This window comes from Chrysoperla carnea, chromosome 1 (genome assembly GCF_905475395.1).
Source record: "Chrysoperla carnea chromosome 1, inChrCarn1.1, whole genome shotgun sequence".
NCBI classification, from domain to species: Eukaryota; Metazoa; Arthropoda; class Insecta; order Neuroptera; family Chrysopidae; genus Chrysoperla; species Chrysoperla carnea.
The window spans coordinates 120,426,570-120,448,886 of NC_058337.1; the positions used below are offsets into that span (position 1 = coordinate 120,426,570).

The 22,317-nt window shown below is 27.5% G+C and overlaps 1 protein-coding gene across 2 annotated transcripts in view; it reads left to right on the plus strand.

Annotated features, from left to right (window-relative positions):
- LOC123306221 (zinc finger protein chinmo) overlaps positions 1-22,317 on the plus strand; it is a 112,939-nt gene that overhangs the window by 32,656 nt on the left and 57,966 nt on the right. The window lies entirely within an intron of this gene.

The window sequence follows — 22,317 nt, forward strand, 5'->3', positions numbered from 1 at the left end:
GGCATAAATTAACGCCACTTAGCAACAAATATTTTATATATATATATATATATATATATAATATACACACACCGGTATATTTAATTTAAATAATTTTTTTTATAAATAATATATAATTTGTTATGTGTTCTACGCATGCTCGTTAATAATCATTTTTGACTGGTGGTTTGAAATATGTAATAAATTTTCACTTTTTATTTGATTATTTTTAGTATTTCATACGGAAAAGTTTTTTAAAGGATAATATTTTTTGTGACTAGACAACTTTAATTTTCTTCTTTTTTTTTTTTGGTGGTTTAACTTACTTTCAATTGTATATATACTTGATTAAGGGTGGGGGCAAGATTTCTGCATTTTCTTTGAAATGAAATGCAAGAACAAGATATTTTTATTTTGATAATCAATTCGGCAAGATTTTAAATGCTTTGCAAAAGGAAAATAAAATTACACTTAAATCGAATTCCTATTTATGAATACAGGAAACTGATTTATCGAAATCAATTAATTATATGCTTTATAATTGCTGTCAATAATTCAAGATTTTAAATAATAAATATACTAGCTAAAATTATAACTTTGAAATGGCTCGCGAATGGTATCATATAAAATATATATTTCTAAAATAAAATTATACTTCAATTATTGACAAATATTTTTAATTTAGTTGTTCCTCAACAAACGTTAATTTCTTTAAAACATCAGGTTGTAAATCAGGATCCATGTTATTATCCGCTGTGAAAATATTCAATTCATTTTTGATTTTAAATTGATGACAAATACAACAAAACCAATCTTTATTAATTTGTAAATCAAACCAATGACGATGACATACATTACATACTTCAAAATTCAAATTCTTTTGAGCAATCTCAAAATTTTCTGCATACATTTTAAAATGAATATCATCTCGATTAAGATATAATTCTTCTTGATCTTGTTTTCGTCGTTTCCGATGATCACGCATTAATGATCGAATACGATCACGCTCTTTACGACCCGTCAACGTGCGACGTCGTGGCATTGTATTGCTATAATAACTATAATTAAAATTTTTTCATTACTTGTATTAATATCATTTAATTTGTTTAGTTATTCATCTGTAGAAATGCAAAAATTAATTGTTTATGTTTTGTAATCACGTTGTTTGTATTTTTCATTATGACGTTTTTTAATATTTGAAAGAATCTACAGATGGCCACTCAATTAAAATTAATATTTAATGTAGCCAATAATATATTAGTATTAGATGTAGCTCATAGATGGTGTCACTGTCTCTGCATATATTATATTGACATATATATTGTAATAAATAAAAAATACTGTTGTTTTTTATTATTTATTATTTATATAATTTTTTCTAAAAATAATTAATGATAACACATCTAGCCATAAATATGGAACTACAACATTTCATTTCATGTCTAAATCTTTTGTATTTTTTTTTGTAAAGTTGACCACCAAAAAGTTACATTTTAACCTAGTAGAGACACGCTTCGCTCGCCTAATAATATTGATTTTATTCCCTTTATTCATCCGTGGGCTAAGTACTTCCTTGATGGACCTTGTTCCATTTGAAAAGTAACAGAAATTTTCTTTTATTTATAATTTTGAAAGCACAATTAAAGTACATTTTTTGTAATTCAAGCGAAGAATCTTTATTTTTGGAAACAGATTTACAGGGCTTCGATTGGAATTATATATGATGTTCCGTAATCGCCACGTTAAAACCAAAACATGGAATGTAAAAAACCAAGAAATGAGCCTACTCAGTTGTCAACAACATAAATCTTCCGACTCATTGATAAAATTTTTAGTTTTCTACGCGTTTTTTAACTGACAAAAAATTTTTATGAATGATTTTTTTACACAAAAAAATTTGTATAAATCGTAGATAACCTTTAAATTTATTTATTTAAATTTTTTTTTTGTTAATATTAAAATAAGGTCAATTTATTTTTTTGATAATTTTTGTGTGTTCCAAAAATTTGTTTTGCATTAAAAAATATCAAAATAATTTAATTTGATGAATTAAACTTTTTATAATTTATATGTATTTGTCTTTTTCAAATTAATATTCTAGCGTGGTTTTCCTAAGCGGTACATTTTTTGACCGTGAGTGTATTTTTCTTCAAATTTAGACATAATAAGCTTCAGAACGAGGAATAAATCATGTAATTTGATTCATATACAGAATGTTTGATTTACATCTAGGCATATAAATATCACGGGTATGTCAGAATACATGCATTAAGCAATGTATCTAAATGAGAGATATTATATACATGTGTTGAAGCTTCGATATGCGATGAGATAGTTGTAAGACGCTCAGAGAGTGGGAATTTCTTAGTTGAATAGATGAACTACAACAGATAACTCTCTGTCATACTCGTGATATTTATATGCCTAGATGTAAATCGAACATTCTGTATAATCAGATCATTATACATTGTATAAAATCTCATGTGTATTCAGTTTTAAAATTCACGTGTAAAGCCTCGAGTTACAATTTACACACATTATTAAAACGTTAATTAAACGTATAAAATATGCATTAATAAATTACACGTGCAACAAAAACCTGCAAGATATTAAAACAAACATGCATTCACACTGACAGTTATAAAAAAACTATAGAAGGATGTTTAAAATTAAATTAAACTAAAATTATATATTTTAATTATAAATATTTTATATATTAAAATCAATATTAATTATTAAATAATCAAATTATTATTAATAACTACAATTAATATGTCATTTCCGGTTTCCTGTTATATATATACATATTTTTATATAGATGGATATATTTCCAAAAACAGTTAATTTGCATTTATTTTAAATATTTGTGTGTTTAAAGCAAAATTTTTGCATTGAACAAATATGTCATCTTCTTTCTGAATTTGTGTTTGAAAAGTTATTATTTGTAATTAAATAAAAAATATGTAAAATTTTAATTTGAATATCAGTGAAACACTTTCACTTGTTTTGGATATGTGATTTTGTGATGTGGGGAAAGTGAGATAACTCTATTAAATCAGTTTTGGGTGAGTACGTGCCAGTTTTATGTAGATGTTCATGTTTTTGGTTATAATATCGGTCATATTTAGGCGTTTCCATTATATCCAGGCCATTGGTTAAATGGCCGAGCGGTCTAAGGCGTTTGTCTTTGTCTGTTTGTACATTTAGTCTTTGGTTGCGGGTTCGAATCCAGGCAGCGGCAGTGTGAACCGACTACACCCACACCAAAATGTAATTGTAAATATGTTTGTAATTAAATAAATAAAGATTAACAAATAATGATGTGGGTGGCCTCTGTTATAGGCGTATATGTGAGAGAAACGGAGGTTAAACTCCATTATTATTATTATTAATATTATTATCATTATTATATTCAGGCGTTTCGATATCAAAATGACTGTGTTATCAAAAACCAGAAATTTTGTGTGCCAGTTAATGAGCTAATACGTCACCTGTATATAAATTTCAAGTCGATTCTCTGTTGGATTTATGAGAAAAAATAGCCTTTTTTACATGGTCGTAATAAATGTTGGTTTTTTAGTTAAAAAGTGGTTTCAAAAATGTTACCGTTTACATAAAAAACTTTTATCAATATTCCGCAAATTTTAAGCTTCATAATCACCAAAATTATAAGAACTTTGTCAGTCTCAGTGCAAAAAAAAAAAAGAAAAGAAAAATCAATACTCAATTAAAAACAAACGAAAAACCATTCTAAGTGCTATTACTATAACATTACATGTGATATCACATATATTGTTATAGTTATAGCACTTAAAACACGTGTATCATAAAACACGTGTATTGTTTTTGTTTTGTTTTTTTTTTTTTTCATAAAGAGTGCAATTTAAAATTTTGTTGATCAATCATCCTTTTATACGCCTTTTGTGAAAAATTATAACGATTCTCTGTTCGGTTTATGAGAAATGTCCTCTTTCTTTGATAAAAACACTGACGTTGATAGTTCATTTTCCATAAACCGCATAGCGAATCGGTATGAATTTTCCACAAAGCACGTATAAAAAGGATTGATTGATAAAAAAAATTAAAAAATTTTTGTATCATGTTCATTTTTCCGGTATCGAAATACCTTAATACCGAATTTTTGTGAAAGGTTAGACATTAAGACATATCAGTTTAAGGCGAATTAAAAAAAACTTGCCCACTTTCAAAATCTGATACTTATAAACGTTTGAAACAAGTATAAATTTCACGCTATTGTTCGGTTAGTGCGATTGATAAAACTGCAAATTCATATCAAAGGTAAAGAGCCACCACTTTTGTAGTGGTTGACAGTTTGACAGTTACATTGCAAATTGCCTGCGATTTGTAACGTCATGCACAAAAGCTACTTATGCTCATGATAATTCCTTAGAAGAAGTGTTGCTGTTTGTGGGAAAAGTTCCTATAAAGGCACATCAAACGGGTTTTTCAGATGGCCCACCGACATGGTAACGAAAGAAGGCCCAAAGACCCTTAGAAATTGTAACAAAAATTATTGTATTGATTTGCAAAATTGTTCTTATTTTCACATTAAAAAATTGTTAGAATACGAAAGAAAATGTAGCTAATACTTAGTGATCTACTTTATAAAGTTTTCTTATCGTGGTACGGGATCCTATAAAATATTTACAATAATTTGACACTATTAATAACTATTTCTTTTTCTTTTCCTTTAAACGTCAATATTATAAATTTTATAAATAATTTAAATTCACTTTTATGTTATTACATATTTAAATAAAATACAAAAATTGCATAGATCAACATGATTTAAAATTTTTTGTTAGATAATGATAGAAACATGTATTTTAATTTTATCTTTTATAATTAATTTATTATTTATTAATAAAAAAATATTATGCGTGTACTGACTTTCTTTCCACTGCTTGCATATTTTTAATTTGAATAATTTTTTTTGACAATTTAAATATTTTATAAGTATTTATCTATAGTTTATTTTATGAGAATTGACCCACTTTTAATTATAATTTTGAATTTTAAATCTTGATATTGTCGGGTTGATTTTTCATACGGATAACCCAAAATTATCGCATTAAAAATCTAGTAGAGTGATATGTTTATTCTACGGTAGTATTGTGAGAAAGAAATGGCTTTGCAGTGTTTCATTAATTATCGTTTGTAGCTCAGAGAATTTCTCATTTGATACCTAGTCAATAACTTATATATTTTCATTTCTTGCATATTTTTAATTTGAATAGTTGATGATCTGAAAAATTAAAAATGATTTTAAAATCAGTAAATTTTGTCAATTTTCGGGCATGGATACTAATATATTCGTGTTCTTAGTCATGGTAGGGACAATAAAATCGATGCCAGCGCTTCCAGTGAAAAATTTTGGCGATAAAAGAGGCTGTTATGACTAATTTGCAATTCTTTACATGTTAATGTTATTGAAAACGACAAATTAAAATTATTGAAAAACACTAATTAATTAAACTTAATGCATTGAAAATTTGAAAATAAGAAATCAAATTGCACAAATATTATTTTTCAAATATAAATTATCATAATTATTTATTTAAATTTGTGAGACAATAATATTAAATTTTCAATGTAAGTGATAAATGCAATCCATACAATTATATATGCATTCATACAATTCTATAATTAATGTATCGTTACCATCGTCTCCAAAAATACTCACGCACGGGGCAAATATCAAACATTATCTGATGTTCCTTGCTCTTATAAATCCATGAAAGGTTCATTACAGGACGTCATGGCTCTAGACATGTAATATAAATTATTAAATTTTGAATTGAATTTTAGTAAATATTTACTTTAATCAATGACAAATTTTGTTTATAATAATATTTTAATCGATTTGTTTATGCATTTATTTGATAATTATTTTAAATTATGACATAGATTTTTTTTTCATTATAATTCAAAATATGTTTACAAAGTTTGAATATTTGGAACCGATAACAAATGGGATTATGCATCGTCCTAAAAAAAATAATATATACTTGAATGTTACGAATGTTATTGAAAACGCGGTGAGTATGAACCGTAGAAATTATACAATTCATTTCTATATTAAGTATTTTATTAATTTATAAATTATAATGAAACTTATTTTCTATATCTTTGCTTATTATAATAATATATCAAGTTTTCTAAAACGACACCATTTATATTAATTATAATTAGACAATTTGAAGGAAAATGGTAAGACGATGAATTTTAAAAATAATTATATGCATATTTATTTCATTTTTAATCGACGAATAAGAAGGCTTTCAAGTCAACACGTATATATTTTTTATGTTTAATTTTCGATTACGATAATTCTCTCTCATTACATAGAGTATACTTTGAAGTTGGTACCATATAAATTTGAAAATTTTACTCTTAAAGAAAAGTGCACAAGATTTTTAGATCTAAAGTCCAAAAGCTTTAGGGCCGTTAGTCCAAATTTTGATCTAATAGAAAATGTACGAGATTTATAGTTAAAAGTTTTTCGAATTCAAGAGTTTTTTGAGTATCATTCAGTGATTCCAACGCGAATTTGGGTATATACTCAAGCTAACTGTTTATACTCCCTGAAACTCGAACAAGATTTGCTTAAACATTTTTCAGAAATTTTCCCACAAGGATAATAAGATGATAATTAGGAAGAAATTGCTATTGAGAAAAAAATTAGAAGAAAATTTCTACCAATTCAATAACTAATTGTAGAAATCTCAAAATATTCTTACTGATAGAATAAATTGTGGATACCCTCATTGAATTATATTAATCTGATATATATTATAATCGTGAAAGTTTGGATGAATGGATAGTTGTTACTTTTTCGCGCAGCAAACTACTGAATGGATTTGAATGAAATTTGGCACATAGATAGATTAAAGTCTCGAATACCACGTGAGCTACTTTTTAGCTTTGTAAAATGTATGGTTCCCGTGGGATAGATTTATATTAATTTTTCAAAGAGCAAAGGATCGATATGATTTTTTGCATAGATAATGGTAGTTTATCGATCAGAAATTGACATAGGCTAATTTTTATCCCAGAAAAACGCACGGTTTCTATGGGATAGCATACAGGAACCGTATTTTACAAAACGTTTTGTAAGAGTTCGTGAAATAGATTTTTAGCGCATTTTTCTCTTTTAGCGAAGTTTTGATTTATCTACCCAGAAACAATAAAAACACTCGAAATATCTCGGGCAACTCTGTGGGGCGCAGCTAGTTACTAAGAAATATGAAATAAAATACAAAAACTTAGTTAAACATTACTTATTTGTTTTCACCAAATATATTCGGGTGTATGAGTTGACTCGATTTATATTTCATTCGGGTTTGAAAAATTCACTTGAATCACTCGAGTAAAAATTGGTTTCGAATCGAATCACTATTCAGGAATACCAATTGGATTTCAGTTAAGTTTTTCCCGATTATATTAATTTATTTTCTCTGAATCCAGTTATATTGAATCCAACACTGTATCCAACAAGATATATTTCAAACCAACAAATTAACAGTAATTTTTCAGTGAAAAAAAAGTAACCGACAAAAATACACAAAAAAAAAAATAAAAAAATTGACACGGAAGAAGTAAAAATTGTACAGTAAACTTATACCTACTAAAACTCTATATAATAATAAGGTTCAATGCCCTACAATTCATTTTTTGATGATAATAATACCTGTGATGCGTTGTGTTGCGTTTTTTATGTACGAACGCATCATATAGCATTTATTTTATTGTACGCATAGCACCTGATGAATAAAGTTGCATGCATAAAACTATAATAATATTTTATTTATTAGTGTAGAGTGCAGTACCAGAGATTTATATTTACAATAGGGTATTATCGTTAGTCAAAAATAAATCATGAAATTTGAAAAAAGTTAAAATTTATGTAAAAATATACTTAAATATTCTGATTTCGAGTCATAAAAGCATTTTTTTCTTTTAAAATATTAAAATTAAAAATCGTAATTTTTAAACTGTATATCACGTGACCTAAAACGCGGGTAAGCCCTGCTATGATGTCATAGCGGTATGAGTTATAGACCATCAGTTAGTTCAGTGTAGACAGTTGGTTATAATCTATACATAGATAATAAGTATTTATATTTATTATAATCAGATGTCTATGAATATATCTGTCAAACTAATTAGTGTTATTTCGTATAGTGATACCCATATTATGTCATCAAATTGGATGCCCGCGTTTTTGACAGTTTAAAAAAGGTTTAAAATTTAATTTAAGTTTCTGGCTAGAAAGCGTGTGTATTTTTCCGAAATAAATTTTTGGTGCCTTTTATTAGCAAAATCAACATTTTGAAGTACTTTTTCAAAAATAGTGGAATACCCTATTATGTGTTTTTTAAAAGTATTTAAGGATGTACGTGCGCCATGAAATTTTTGATAAAATGATTGATTTTTTTTATATGGAAGTTGGATTAAGTCTAAATCAATTTTAAAAATTTTAGGGGGTTGCTCGATTATTTAAATAAATAAATGACTTCAAGAGTAGGCATAATTAACATTGGTCTTATGGGAAAACGGTAGATGGATGATATGTTTTCATATATTTCTCCAAAACTAGTTGGTGGAAATTAAAAAAAAAAAAACTATTTAAATTAAAGTTAAAACCTGAATAAATTTTTGATAGCAAGAAACGCCTTGTGCTCGACTAATTCAGGATGTTTGAGCACGGTAGTGAGGACACAAATTTAAAAAAATATACATTTTTTCAATTTTCATGGTGAATTACGTTTTATCTTGACAATATAAGACGAAAAGAAAGAATACAATTTTTCGATATCTGGAGTTATTTTCAATATATTGAAAATTGAAAATTTAGTTTAATTATTTAGCTTTCGATATTTTAAAAACCAAGGCAGATATCGAAAAATTTTATTCTTATTTTTCGTCTACATTCATGAAGTTTTTATTAAATTCATCATCAAAGTTGAAAATTGTATACAAATAATTTCAATCACAAGTCTAAATTTGCCTTGGCGATCGAGTATCGTGTCTTTTCGCTTTCAATTTAAATTTTTTGTCGCATACATTTTCTAGGCGAGAAACTAGAGAATGAATTAAAGTATATTATATTTTTGGTACTAAATCTTACCCTACCAAGCGATAGTTTTTTTGTATGCATAGGCCATAGACTCTCTCACATTGCTTGCTTACTTAAATTTACTATCACAAACAAAACGAAAAAAAAAAATGTATTATTACTTTTAAAAATGCATATGCAATCAATGGAACCAAAAATATAATATGCGTGTACACTGAAGTGTAAATAAATTGAGCTAATTTAAATTGATAGCCAGCTTACATTTTAGAAATATTTATATGGTTACTGATGGGTCAACAACTGACCTATAGATTCTTGATCCGTTAAAAAAATTGGATTGAATGAAACAATTTTTCAGTGTGCGACTTGTAGAAGATCTAGTGATAAGGAAATTTTAACCACAAAAATGAAATGTGCTGAATCGCTGTAAAATTAAATATTGTACAGGATTTTAGAAAAATTCGGGAATATTTTCTTCTTTTGATATGGATAATAATCATGTTTAAAAGTATTTTGACCCAAAAAAAATCATCAATCGGTTTCAGTAGACGAAAGGACGTGTAGTTTTTGAGATATTGTCCAAAATCGTGTGAACAAAACAGATTTTCGTGTCTTTTTTTATTGTAATCAACGTTTGTCAGTAAGCAACGCAAAAAAAAGTTGTAACAACGCAACAACAGACTTGATTTTGGTCATATAGATGCAATGATTTTGATCAATAGTGTACAATATTAAAAATAAAATTGAAATTATAATTTGTATGTATGGGAATGTAAATTTTTGTTAATATCCACCATTATCTATATAATTTTATATAATGACATTCTTCATTCGAAAAAAATATTATTATCTATTAAAACTGTACCGAATTTGATTTTATGCGTAGAAACTATTATTCTCTGGTACCTAGTTTTGATCAAGTGCGTGAAAAAGTTGATACTATGATCACAAAATAGCATAGAGTCATACACTAAAAACTGTTCCAATATGATAAATTAAAATTTATATATGTTGTTAATCAATGGAAAATTCATGAATTATGGATAGTTTCAAAAAGCGATATTTCGTCCACTTTTTTCCCTGGGGCACTGTGAGCCAGGATCCACGACCTTGCAATTCAAAGGGCCTCTATTCTTCGTAACAAGGCTGGACGAAGATGGTTGAGTTTGTATTGCATAAACCTTTGAAAGCCAGGTTCCATACTATAGAAAAATAAAGCCATGGAACATAAAATATAGAAAAATTATACAACAAAGTGTTATCACAAGTATTTTTGAAACTATACATTTCTAAGTATAACCAAAAATTTGAGTTGATAAAATTGATTGTGATTGAAAATTAATTCTTCAACTACGTCTAGTTGAAATATTAATATTTAATGCTATGGGTTTCGAATCACTGATATGGAACACTTTATTCGATCTATTTAATTCAATAAAACATACACATTCAAATTCATTAGAGCCTTAAAAACTTCTTTATCACGTTTCCTCTTGATAGTTATGGTAAAAGATAAAAAAAAATTTATTTTTAAAGAAAAATTAATATTTAATATGTCTAAAACTTTAAAAAGTAACTTAAGTTTTTTCCTGCAACTTATATAAAAATCTTCGTGTGGGTGGGAGCGCAGGTTACTGTATTCTAGATATCATTTTTGTAACAAATTTGATTTTAACTGCGCTTCCACCATAATTATATTATAATAATTGTATTAAGGGTGTCTAGGAGCTTTTCTCAATAATTCAGTTTCCAGTAACATTATTAAAGATATTTCTACAAATTTTGGTAATGTTTCAAAAGTTATCGCGGTTTTTGCTAAACAAGAAATCTTAATTTTTCGAAAATTAAATGTAATTTTGTGTTTATTTAATATAACCAAATTTTACTTGCATATTCTGTCCTAAACAAAACCTTACGACTATATTTACACGACAGGCGTTAATGCATGAGTGTTAAATGTAGGTTTTCACATGTCGACTCCTTTTTACAGACCTTTGATGACCTACATAAACAATCTCGTAGTAGGGAATAGATTTTCTTTTCGCATTTCTTAACAAAATATACCGTAACAAAAATGGCAAAAGGTGAAATTAAAATTAAAATCGGCCTAGAAATACGAATGATATAAGCATTTTAAACTACTAATTAGACAGAGAGATCGGACATAGATTTTGACGTCATGTACTATGTTTGCTATAACAATTATCTGTTATATTCTGTTTGTAACATAAATGAGCTTTTATTAGAGCAAACAAAATAATCGTCAATATTCAGTATTAAGCTCACGTACGCACAAGCAAAACTGAATTTCTTTGTTTCATATTTGAAAAATTATATTCGAAAAAAATAATAATGTTTAATATTAAAAACTAATGATTTAAATTAAATAACAATGCCTAAAATAATAATAATAATAATTGAACAACAATTTTTTTTGTATATAATACAAGAAAAAACAGTACTTTTTTTCAATGTACTTTAAAGAGTACTTAAAATAAAGTGAGTGTAATAATAAAATGAATGCTTCAATGATTGTGAAATATTTTGGTCATTGCACATTTAACAAAAAAAATTATATATAATATAATACTTATATTTAAAGTGAAATAGTGAAATGAAAGAATAAAACTTATGTATTGTTATTTCACTTACTTACTTAACTCATAAGTCATATTAGACGTAGGGCCAGGTGAACTGATTTTTGAGAAAGGAAGGTTTTGCCTCACAGCTTTCTCCTATATATGAAAATATTCCTCAATCTGGTTCCTTAGAAAACTTTTAACACTTTTAAGAATGTACTACCGTCAGGATAATTTTGGATAAAAAGCTTGACCTTTTTTATATAAAGTTGGACTAAGTTTCAATCAATTCTGAAAATTTTAGAGGGGATTGCCCTATTATTTAAATAAATATGATTTGGTACATTTAACATTGGTTTTACGGGAAAACGGTAGATGGGTGATATGTTGTCATAGATTTCTCCAAAACTAGAAAATTAAAAAAAAAAAAACTATTTAAATTAAAGTTTAAACTTTAGTAAATTATTTAAATAGAAAAAAACCCGTTGTGACCGACTAATTAAGGGTGTATGAGCACGGTAGTGAGGACACAAATTATAAAATTTGTTTTTTTTTGAAGTTTGAATTATGTTTTATAACTTGACAATATAAGACGAAAAGTAAGAATTTTTCGATATCTGGATTAATTTTCAATATATCGAAAATTGAAAATTTTGTTTAGTTATTTATTTTTCGATATTTCGAAAACCAAGACAGATATCGAAAAGTTTTATTCTTATTTTTCTTCTATATTCATGAGGCTATAACAAAATTCATCATCAAAGTTTAAAATAATGTACAAATAATTTCAACCACAAGTCTAAACTTGCCTGGGTGCTCGTACTTTCTTAAGGTTGTGTCTCACAGCCTTTTTCTCTATGAATGTTTTCCTTTTCTGGAAGTTTAGAAAAGTGTTAATCGCTTTAAAACTAAAGAATATTAATTGAGGAATATATGTACAAAAAGTGAAAAGTACTAAACTTTTTACAGAACATTCACACTTCGACTAAACTTTGTTAGAACCGATCTTGACAAGATTCTCTCAAATTTTCATGCGTTTCAAAATGATTTTCGTACACTATACCTGGCCCATAACCTATGATAATAAAAGTGAGGTGTACGTATAGTACGTACTTGTATTTTAAATTTTAAATAAAAAGAAACAGCTGCAATATTTAATTAGCGGTATTTCTAGTTTTTTTTTTTTACTTTTCTTAAGTATTAAGTATATAAGTATGTATACCATACCACCTATATTTTAGTTTTTACTTTAAAGTCACACACAGTAATAAAAGTAATTTATTTTGAGTACTGACTGATCTAAAGTAAGTCTAGAAGTAATCTGATGTGTTATATGATTCTAAATAATCAAATAAATTACTTATTTACGCATAATCATAGAGTATTCGTTGTAGTATAGACAGAATTACTGCACTAATACAACTTCTATTTACAAAACTATATTTTTCTCTTTCTAAGATATAACGTCCCTTTCCTTACGATATAATACCTTGACACCACTTAAAAGTTACTACTTGTAACAGCAGAAATGCAGAAATGGAAGAAATTGTTATAAGATCGATTTTAAATTTGACTGCTACTACGAGAAAGTCATTAAAAACAAATGTCACAAGAATTTTACTAAATAGTTTTAATAAAATGTTTTCTTTTCTACAATTTTATACCATTTTTCAACTTTTTTGAAATTTGGGCAAATTTGAGACACTTGATTTCCACTATAAAGACATCCAGGCCAACTGCTTGTAAAATATTAATATTCTTTGATTAAAAGAGACGGGACAAGAACCTTTGAATGCTTATAGCTTCTTCGTTTCTTAATCAATTTTAATTACACTTTCAAATTTCATGGAATCAAGCCTTGTTTTATATTTTTATGCGTAATATGGCAAATTCGACATCAGGAAACTACCGTATTTCTGCTATTAAAACTTGGACCACAAAATTATAAAGGTAGAGGTATATTGAAAATATTTTAAATTTTATGAACAAAATATAAAAATAAATTGAGTTTTCCAGTCTTTTAATCATATTTGTACCATATTTAAAACCTCTTCCAATCGCTTCCACCATAATTTTACATTACCGAATATGATTTCGAATTCCCTTCTGCGCTCAGGTAAATCATATTTTTATTCTCATAAGAATCAAAGCTGTTTTCAAAAATCGGGTCAATTTGAAAATGTTCAAACACGAATTCCCTTCTGGGCTCAGGTAAATCATATTTTTATTCTCATAAGAATCAAAGCTGTTTTCAAAAATCGGGTCAATTTGAAAATGTTCAAACAAGTTCTTTCGAATTTTAATGAAAATTTGATTCTCGTATACGTTCGAACTTGTAAGTCTAGTAAAATCTTATCAAGTGTTAAACCTGATCGAAGTGCCAAATTTCGATGCTTCGATAATACTGTTTTTCTTTTGAGAGTTACAGGAATAGAATTATAAACCAATTATTTCCTCCGTTGTGCGTTTTTGGGTGTTTTTGAATGACCTACAACACCATTCCTAAACAAATGTAATATATCATTTGCATTGTTAGTATATTTAATTTTTGGAAAGTCAATTGTATGTGTTGTTTTTTGTTGCGTTTTTGTGTACTGTACGTACATACAAAGTGGATCAAGTTTAAAGTCCATTCTATTATTAGTACTTTAGCTTAGAAAGACGTCATATTAACTAAACGGTATAACAATTAATCAATATATTATTTATAGGAACCACGAAACTGTAAAAGACCTGAGTAATTGTTCTAATTCAAAATTGTTCAAGTTTTAGATATTAATCAAATTCATTTGTTTATAGGTTTTTTCCTCACCTTTCTAACGTACAAAATTTGGGATATGTTCGCCCGATCCGGACAAAAAAAGTGCAGGACAAACAAAATAAATTTACTTAGCAACATTATAAAAAATTAGAATTTTCGAATTCGAAATAGAGCAAACGTTTATTATGTCAAATATGTTCCTCTTAAAAATAAAGAACTTTTTGAAATATTTTTTCTTACTTACCCGTGAGGGTGCAAATTATATAGTATGAAGTCGTTCTTTTTAAATGAAGTAGAAGTCTAAATCAATTATGAAAATTTTAAGGGGGGAGGGTCTTATGGGAAAACGGTATATAGATGATACGTTTTCAAAGATTTCAAATTAAAGTTAAAACCCGACTTATTAAGAATGTATGAGCAATTTATGGGGACACAAATTAAACAAAAAATATATATTTTCAATTTTGATGGTGAATTATGGTTATAACTTGACAATGTAAGACAAAAAGTAAGAATAAAATTTTTGGACATCTGGAGTAATTTTCGAAATATCAAAAACTGAAAATTTTATTTAATTATTTAGCTTTCGATGTTTCGAAAACCAAGGCAGATATCGAAAAATTATATTATTATTTTGCGTGTACATTCACGAAGTTATAACAAAATTCATCAACAAAGTTGAAAATAAGGTACAAATAATTTCAACCTTAATTCTAAACGTGCCTTGGCACTCGTACTACCTAAATACAATATGTAGGAACAAATTGTCCAAAGTTGACAATTTTTCTGGACCACTATGCAATATTTGATATATAATATTGCGTTTTAAAACTAAACAAAAATTTTTTGTAGTAAATTTATTAAAAATGCAAAGTGAAAGGCTAAAAAAAATATTTGTTAAATTTCCTGACTAACAAAAAAATTAACAAAACGCATTGCGTTTGCTATATTCTTTACTGGGGGGCCACATAACTACTTACAACACAATACCAGAGTGCACAGAAAGAAGAAGGGGGCCAACACTATAGCTTAGCAATTCTCTTTCTTTTTTTCTTTTTTTTTTTAAATGTGTGTTTTTTACATAATAATAATTAATGCATGGTGCGCGGTGCGCGAACGGCATTGAATATAGAAGATATCTTTTTTATATTTTGGTGGACGAATGTGAATAGACGGACGGACTACGGTGACGATATGACGCGTTTTGTTCCACTGGCTGACTGTGTAGCTGTTGTGTGTATTAGTTAATGCAATTTATTGACCTACATTTTTGGTTTTTTTATTTGGTAGTTTTTGTGAATAGAATTTTTGTTTTAGAAATTTTTATTTAATATTAAAAATATTCTTCTGTTATTTAAATTTAGATTTTGTATCATTCGGGAAGTATAAGTTTAAATTCTAATCTAAACTCAAGTTTAAATTTAATAATAAAGTCGTAGTTTTGTTGCTATTACATATAAAGATATTTCCAAGAAAATTTTAGGACCATTTGCCGTTTCTGTAAACTTCTATAAACTTTCAACATTCAAACTAGCAATGGGGTTTTAACCTCCGTTTCTCTGACATATACTGTAGCAGAGGCCACCCTCATCATTATTTGTTAATCTTTATTTATTTAATTACAAACATATTTACAATTACATTTTGATGTGGGTGGAGTCGGTTACTTCGTTCTTATCCAAGCGACGACAATGTGATCAATTCTGCACTCCCATTAATTAAAAATTGTTCACACTGCCGCTGCCTGGATTCGAATCCGCAACCTAAGTCTAAACGGACAAACAGTCGAAGACAAACGCCTTAGACCGCTCGGCCATTTACGCTCTCAATTCATACTATTAGGAAGACATTTTTGAACATTTTTAGTTCGTGTTTTTGCTACAGAATGTAATTGACCGAAAAAACAATAAGCAAAGATTACTTTTCGGCGAATATTTAATTTCATCTAAAAGTGAATTGTACAAGTGGCATCGTTGTTCAATTTATATATGAGCTACAACTGTGTGCTGCTTGCTATACTGTGTGCACGAATAAGAAAGGCACAACAGAACTATATTTTTGCTCTTTCTACGATATCACTTACAATTTTATTTCGTTTGAAATACCATAATACAAATTTTTGAGCTCAAAATACATTTTAGAAGCAAAAAAGAAGCTAGAACTTGTAAAAAGAAAATTATCTGGATTTGAACTAATCATTTTTCAATTATTGGGGAAAATTGTCCGTAGTTTAACTCTTTCTTTCTCGAAGGCTTCGATGAAATTTCCTTTACAGCATCGACCTGTTCATCGGCGTATCCATACTCTTAATCGTTTATATTTTTGTGATTATATAAATAAGAACTAAATAAGGTCAATACTATTTAATCAATGATAAATTTTAACCACAGTTTATAAGTTTATGTTCTTTATTGCGCTTCTACCATAATTTCGAAGCGCATCATCGATTTTTATTAGTAAGATCAAATTGGATGCTGGCAAAATTGTGTGATAAGATTGTTAGCAACAAAAATACAACAAATCTAGTGAAATTAAATTTAACTAAATTACGAAATCAATGAATTAGACTATTAAAAAATGCTTGTGCTTTGAAAAAACAGCCGTACAATGAAAGCTTCAACGTTTATAAAACGAACAATATATAAAAATAGTAATTAAAAATTTGACGCTCAAAGTTTTCTTCTTTGTAGTACTGTTAACCAGATTTGAGACATTCATTGACAAAAAAGAAACATAATGTTATAGCTATGACCCTTAATAAACGATTGTTTAATTTGTTTAATTTTAAAATTCATGGATAAATTTATAAAAATCGATCGTTGTGTTATTATTCAGGGTTAGATTAATCATATATTTTTAAGTTTTTTTTAATTAATTGTCAAGGTAATAACTCAAACTGCTTCCTTTAATTTATTTGCTTTTGTCTATAATAGATGTACTTATATATTCAATCGATTTTTTATTGATGACGTTCGTTAAACTTGAAAAGATACATTAGAAAATTTTTACTATAGTTTTTTCTTGATTTTTAATTTTATTAATTTTGTTAACAGTCAAAATCACCTATAATGACCTCGGTTATAACGAGGAGCAGTCTATAATGACGAAAATAAAAGATCCCACCTGAATTCCTATAAAAATACATACATGAATGTATATGCTATAACAATATCGGCTATAACGACATATCGGCTGTAGTAATCAATATTTATTGAAATTATAAGCAAATATATCGCTATAACGACCAACGTCTCTAAAACCACATTTTCTGAGATATACATATTTTTTCAGTTGGCACAATCGTTCTGCTATTTTGAATCACATTTTGAGTCATATTTGATTGGCTCAATGAGACTGAAGAAAAATTGAACCAATTTTCTTGAAACATATCAATGTTTCCATGCGCTTCCACATTTTTATCATAATATTTAACAATTCACTCAGGGTATAAGGGCAGAACATCCTGAAAAAGTTGATTGCAAGACGTCTAAATTCTGATTATTTCTTATCTTATTAAAATTAAGTAAGAGTGCAGTACGCCTGGCTTCTGAAAGCATTTAATTTACTGCATTTACTACTGCAGATTTCCGAAAAATATTTGATTTTTTTTAAATAATATACCTACTTCCATGCGCTTCCGCAATTTTGTTTTTGTTTTTTTTTTTCTTTTTAAAATTAGATAAGAATGAAGTACGCCTTTTTATCAATTCAAGGCGAAACTTTATCCCCACCTAAAATCAATAAGCAGATAAATATCCGAAATTAAGCTCTCTTAAAATTGATTCCCGAAAATTTTGTCAGCTCTTGTACAAGAAAGCTTTACTCTTAAAAGATTTGAAAATTTTAATTGTGTAAACTAATCTTTTTACGCATGTCAGCTTGTTTCTTTCTTCGGTCCTAGCTCGAAACTAATGCATTTAACGTCATCAGCTGTTTTTTTTTAACTTTATAAATCCAGGCAATAGGTATTACGATCAAGTAAATATTTTACATAAAAGTATCTACAAGCGATAAATAATAATTTATATTTTTAGCCTTTTAAAAGTAAAAAACCAGATTTTTCGTTGAGTAGTCTATGCGTGTCCTATAAAAAATAAAAACATCAAAAAAATACATATTTATGAAAATAGGTCCTTCTATTTCAAAATTTATAAATAAATAAAAATAGTTATAACATTTAAAAATTTATGCCAAGGTCTAAACGCATATCCGATGATGTTGATGATTTTATAAACAAAATTAAACTACTGAACTAAACTGTAATAATAAATAATACGCTTATTATATTTGCTGACTGAAGGAGCTGACATTACTAATAACTTACGCATAATATTTTTATATGTATTTTTGTTTGAATATGTGTGTGTGTGTATAAGTGCGTATGTGTGCAATATATATGCTACATTCATATCTATAAAAAAAAAACCTTTTAACTAAGCATATAATAAACCACACTTAAGTTTGTTCTAATTTTAAGTGTAATTATAAGACCGCTGCACGCAATTTAGATTTTTATTACCATGACGACATATGGATTTATACAGGGTGTTTATTCATTGATCTTGGAAAATTATACTACTAGATTAAGCACATCAAGACAAATGAAAAAGCTCTCTACCAAATTTAGATCATGTGGGTATTTTCCAAGTTATTGTTAATTGAAAAATCAATAAATTCATTATCGTTTAGAGTCAGGAGGTGGCTACTTCCTAAGAACGCAGGGAAAGGTCTCCTGTGACATGCTCTTTTATCCATCCTTCTCCAAAATGTACAGTTAAGTAGATTTCTCGCTGCGCTACAAAGTGCTCGCGTCCTGATACTAATTGCTCTCTGATTCGATGAATTTATTGATTTTTCATTAAAAAATATCTCGGAAAGTACGTATCAGATTTAAATTTGCTTAAGAATTTTTTCGTTCGTCTTGATAAGCTTAATCTCGTTGTCTAGTTTATCAGGACCGATCAAAAAACAGCCTGTTTATGCTATGAGTATCTATAGAATGTACAGGAACGTTGATTAAAGATGTTCAAAATTATTGATTGAAAACATTAAAATAAAAGACCAATGTCTAGCCCGGAAATGGGTTGGGATTATTAACTATGACGTCGTTCACACCAATTTTTGAACTTTGAACGAATTTTTCTACTTCAATAATTCTCAATTACTTTGAAAAGTGAAAATACGGTCATTATAGGCTCAGTCTAAAGTTTATTCGGTGAGAAAGATTAATGAAAATACAATTTTCGTACAGTATTAAACAGTATTTGGTCCATTCGCAAGAATTCTATTCAACAATATCATTAAATTCCCTTGAATCTATCTTTTATGTTGTAAATATCACGAGAACCAAATATTTTAGTTAGCGGTGCCGCGTAATGAAACAAGATAAAAGAAGCGTATTTATGCAAACCATGTATCTATGTAAAAAATATCACTAATAATGATCGATTGATATGTTTCTTGAAAAAAAAGATTATTCGTACCGTGCATGAGATTCATTTCAGGAGTTCATTTCATGAGATTCAATAACTTTTATTCGACAATTTCTATATTAATTACATGTAAAAAATTGAAAAATGGTTATATTTGAAATAAAACATGTGATTTATTGTAAATTTCATAAGAGAAACGCCGCTGTGATCGGTTCAGTTCAGCCCCCTCCACCTACTTTGAACACAAAAAATAGACAAATTTTAATTATCGCACAAAATAAATTCCTTTTTTGTTGTTAGCATAAAAATTTCTAGAGGGTCTTATTTGAATAATTATTGAAAATAGTTGACCATATTTTTTCAGACCTGTCACTAATCTATTCTCGCCTCGTTTTATTTCTTTCGTTTTTCCCGGCGTCACTAATATCAGTATATTCTACATTATATATAGGTCATGCAAATAGTTAACCATGTTAAACACAGCGTGTGGTTAAACTCCAGATGTATATAATAATTAATTACGTATATTAATAATTATGTTATAATCACGACAATTTTTTCTTTTTATAATGCCAATTCAATTATGTTAGTTATTCCGATACACTGTAATGCAAGTGTTTAATACAGCTAATAGCTTCCTCCAATGGGTGGAAAAATTACTATCCACCTACATTGATTGTTCTACATATTCTAAAACTTCTAGCATGCTTAATCACGTTGGTCATGTTTTACAATCTTTTTTTTCTAACTTGCATTGTAGTACAGTAAAAGATGTTACAAAAATCGGCTAATAAAGGAAAATGAAAGAAACCGCTCGAATTTTGTTAAAACCTCATGGAATGTGTTTCTTAGGTGTCAAATATCTTCAGTAACGCATAAGTTAGTGGCGAAAATGTTTCTATTTGTTAATAAACAATAAATTTTTAATTCAATGAAACGATCAATGTTAAAATTCACTTAAAAAATTAGTAATTAGGTGACTTGTATGACGTAAATGTTAAGTGTTTGTCAAATAATCGAAAACTATCATACATGTATAACGTATACGTAGTTCAATTTGCCTATTTATTAATCTTGAAAGTCAACTTTAACATTAACCGTGCTCTTGAATTAACAATTTATTCTTTATTAGCAAATAGAAACATTTGCGCCACTAACTCATGAGTTACTAATGATATTTGATACCAAAGAAACACATTCCATGTGGTTTTAGAAAAATGCAAGCGATTTCTTTCATTTTCCTTTATTTGTGACATCTTTAACTGTAGGTACTATTGTTTGTATGTATGTTGTCTTAACGATATATTAAATTGTTTTAAAATTTTCTATTTGACGAACAGACATGCGTACGTTTTCCTGTCTATGCAACGTAAACGATATACGTCAAAAATTTCTTAATCAAGAGAAATAACCAAAAGATATTCTTTCTAAGGCTTTATTTTTAAGTTTTTAATCAATTATTCTGAAAATTGAACCTAAAAAGTCTTCAATACATTTATATAAATTTACCTGAATAGAACAAAGTTAAATATAATGAAATGCATTTTAATTAAAAAAATAAATATAATTTTATTAATTTAAAACTTTTTTTTTTGGTGGGCCTCTTAAGATAATATTTAACAAAAAAATAATATTTTTCACATAATATTTAGAATAATAAAATATTTCCTTCTAAAAAAAAATAAAAATAAAAATAAATATTTTATCACGCATAAATGCAATGACATATCATTAACGCGTAAACTTATATAATCCTTTGTAACCTTGTATGTGCGTTTATATTGTTAATTTTCTGATATAAAATTCTTGCATTCGCCCCGATAATTGAAAAAAATTAAATAAACGATGTCTTTACGCTCTGAAGTGTCTAAAATTTTTTTATACCCTGTATATATGAAATATATATCAAGGTATACTAAGTTTGGTCCCAAGCTTAAAAAATTTCATGCTACTAACAAAATATTGTTATAAGTATTTATAAAATCACTTCGTTAGTCCATTTCCGTCTGTCTGTCTGTCTGTCATCTGTCAGTCTGTCATCACGATAACTCAAAAACAAAAAGAGATATCAAGCTGCAACTTTTATTTACTTAGAATTTACGATTTTTTACAGATCAACTTTTTCATTACAGTCAAAATTGCTCATAACCGATAGTTGCTATAAGCAATATTGTGTTTTAAGCAAAAAAGTACTCTTGTAATTTTTTCCCTAGGCGCTTACTTTTCGAAATAAAACTTCTTGAAAAACTAAAAATGCAATAATATTCGATTTTAAGAAAACTGTGCTTTTTTTCAATCTCTGAGGGAATTCGCTTAGCTAACGCAGCTCCTGTGCTCCAAATTTTGTTTATATAGAGATTAATCTTGGGTCTTTCATTTTCGTCGATAAAACGAGTTCGTCATTATAACCAATTTTGACGATAGATATAAATGACAAAATGATCATACTATGGATTTGAAACTTTC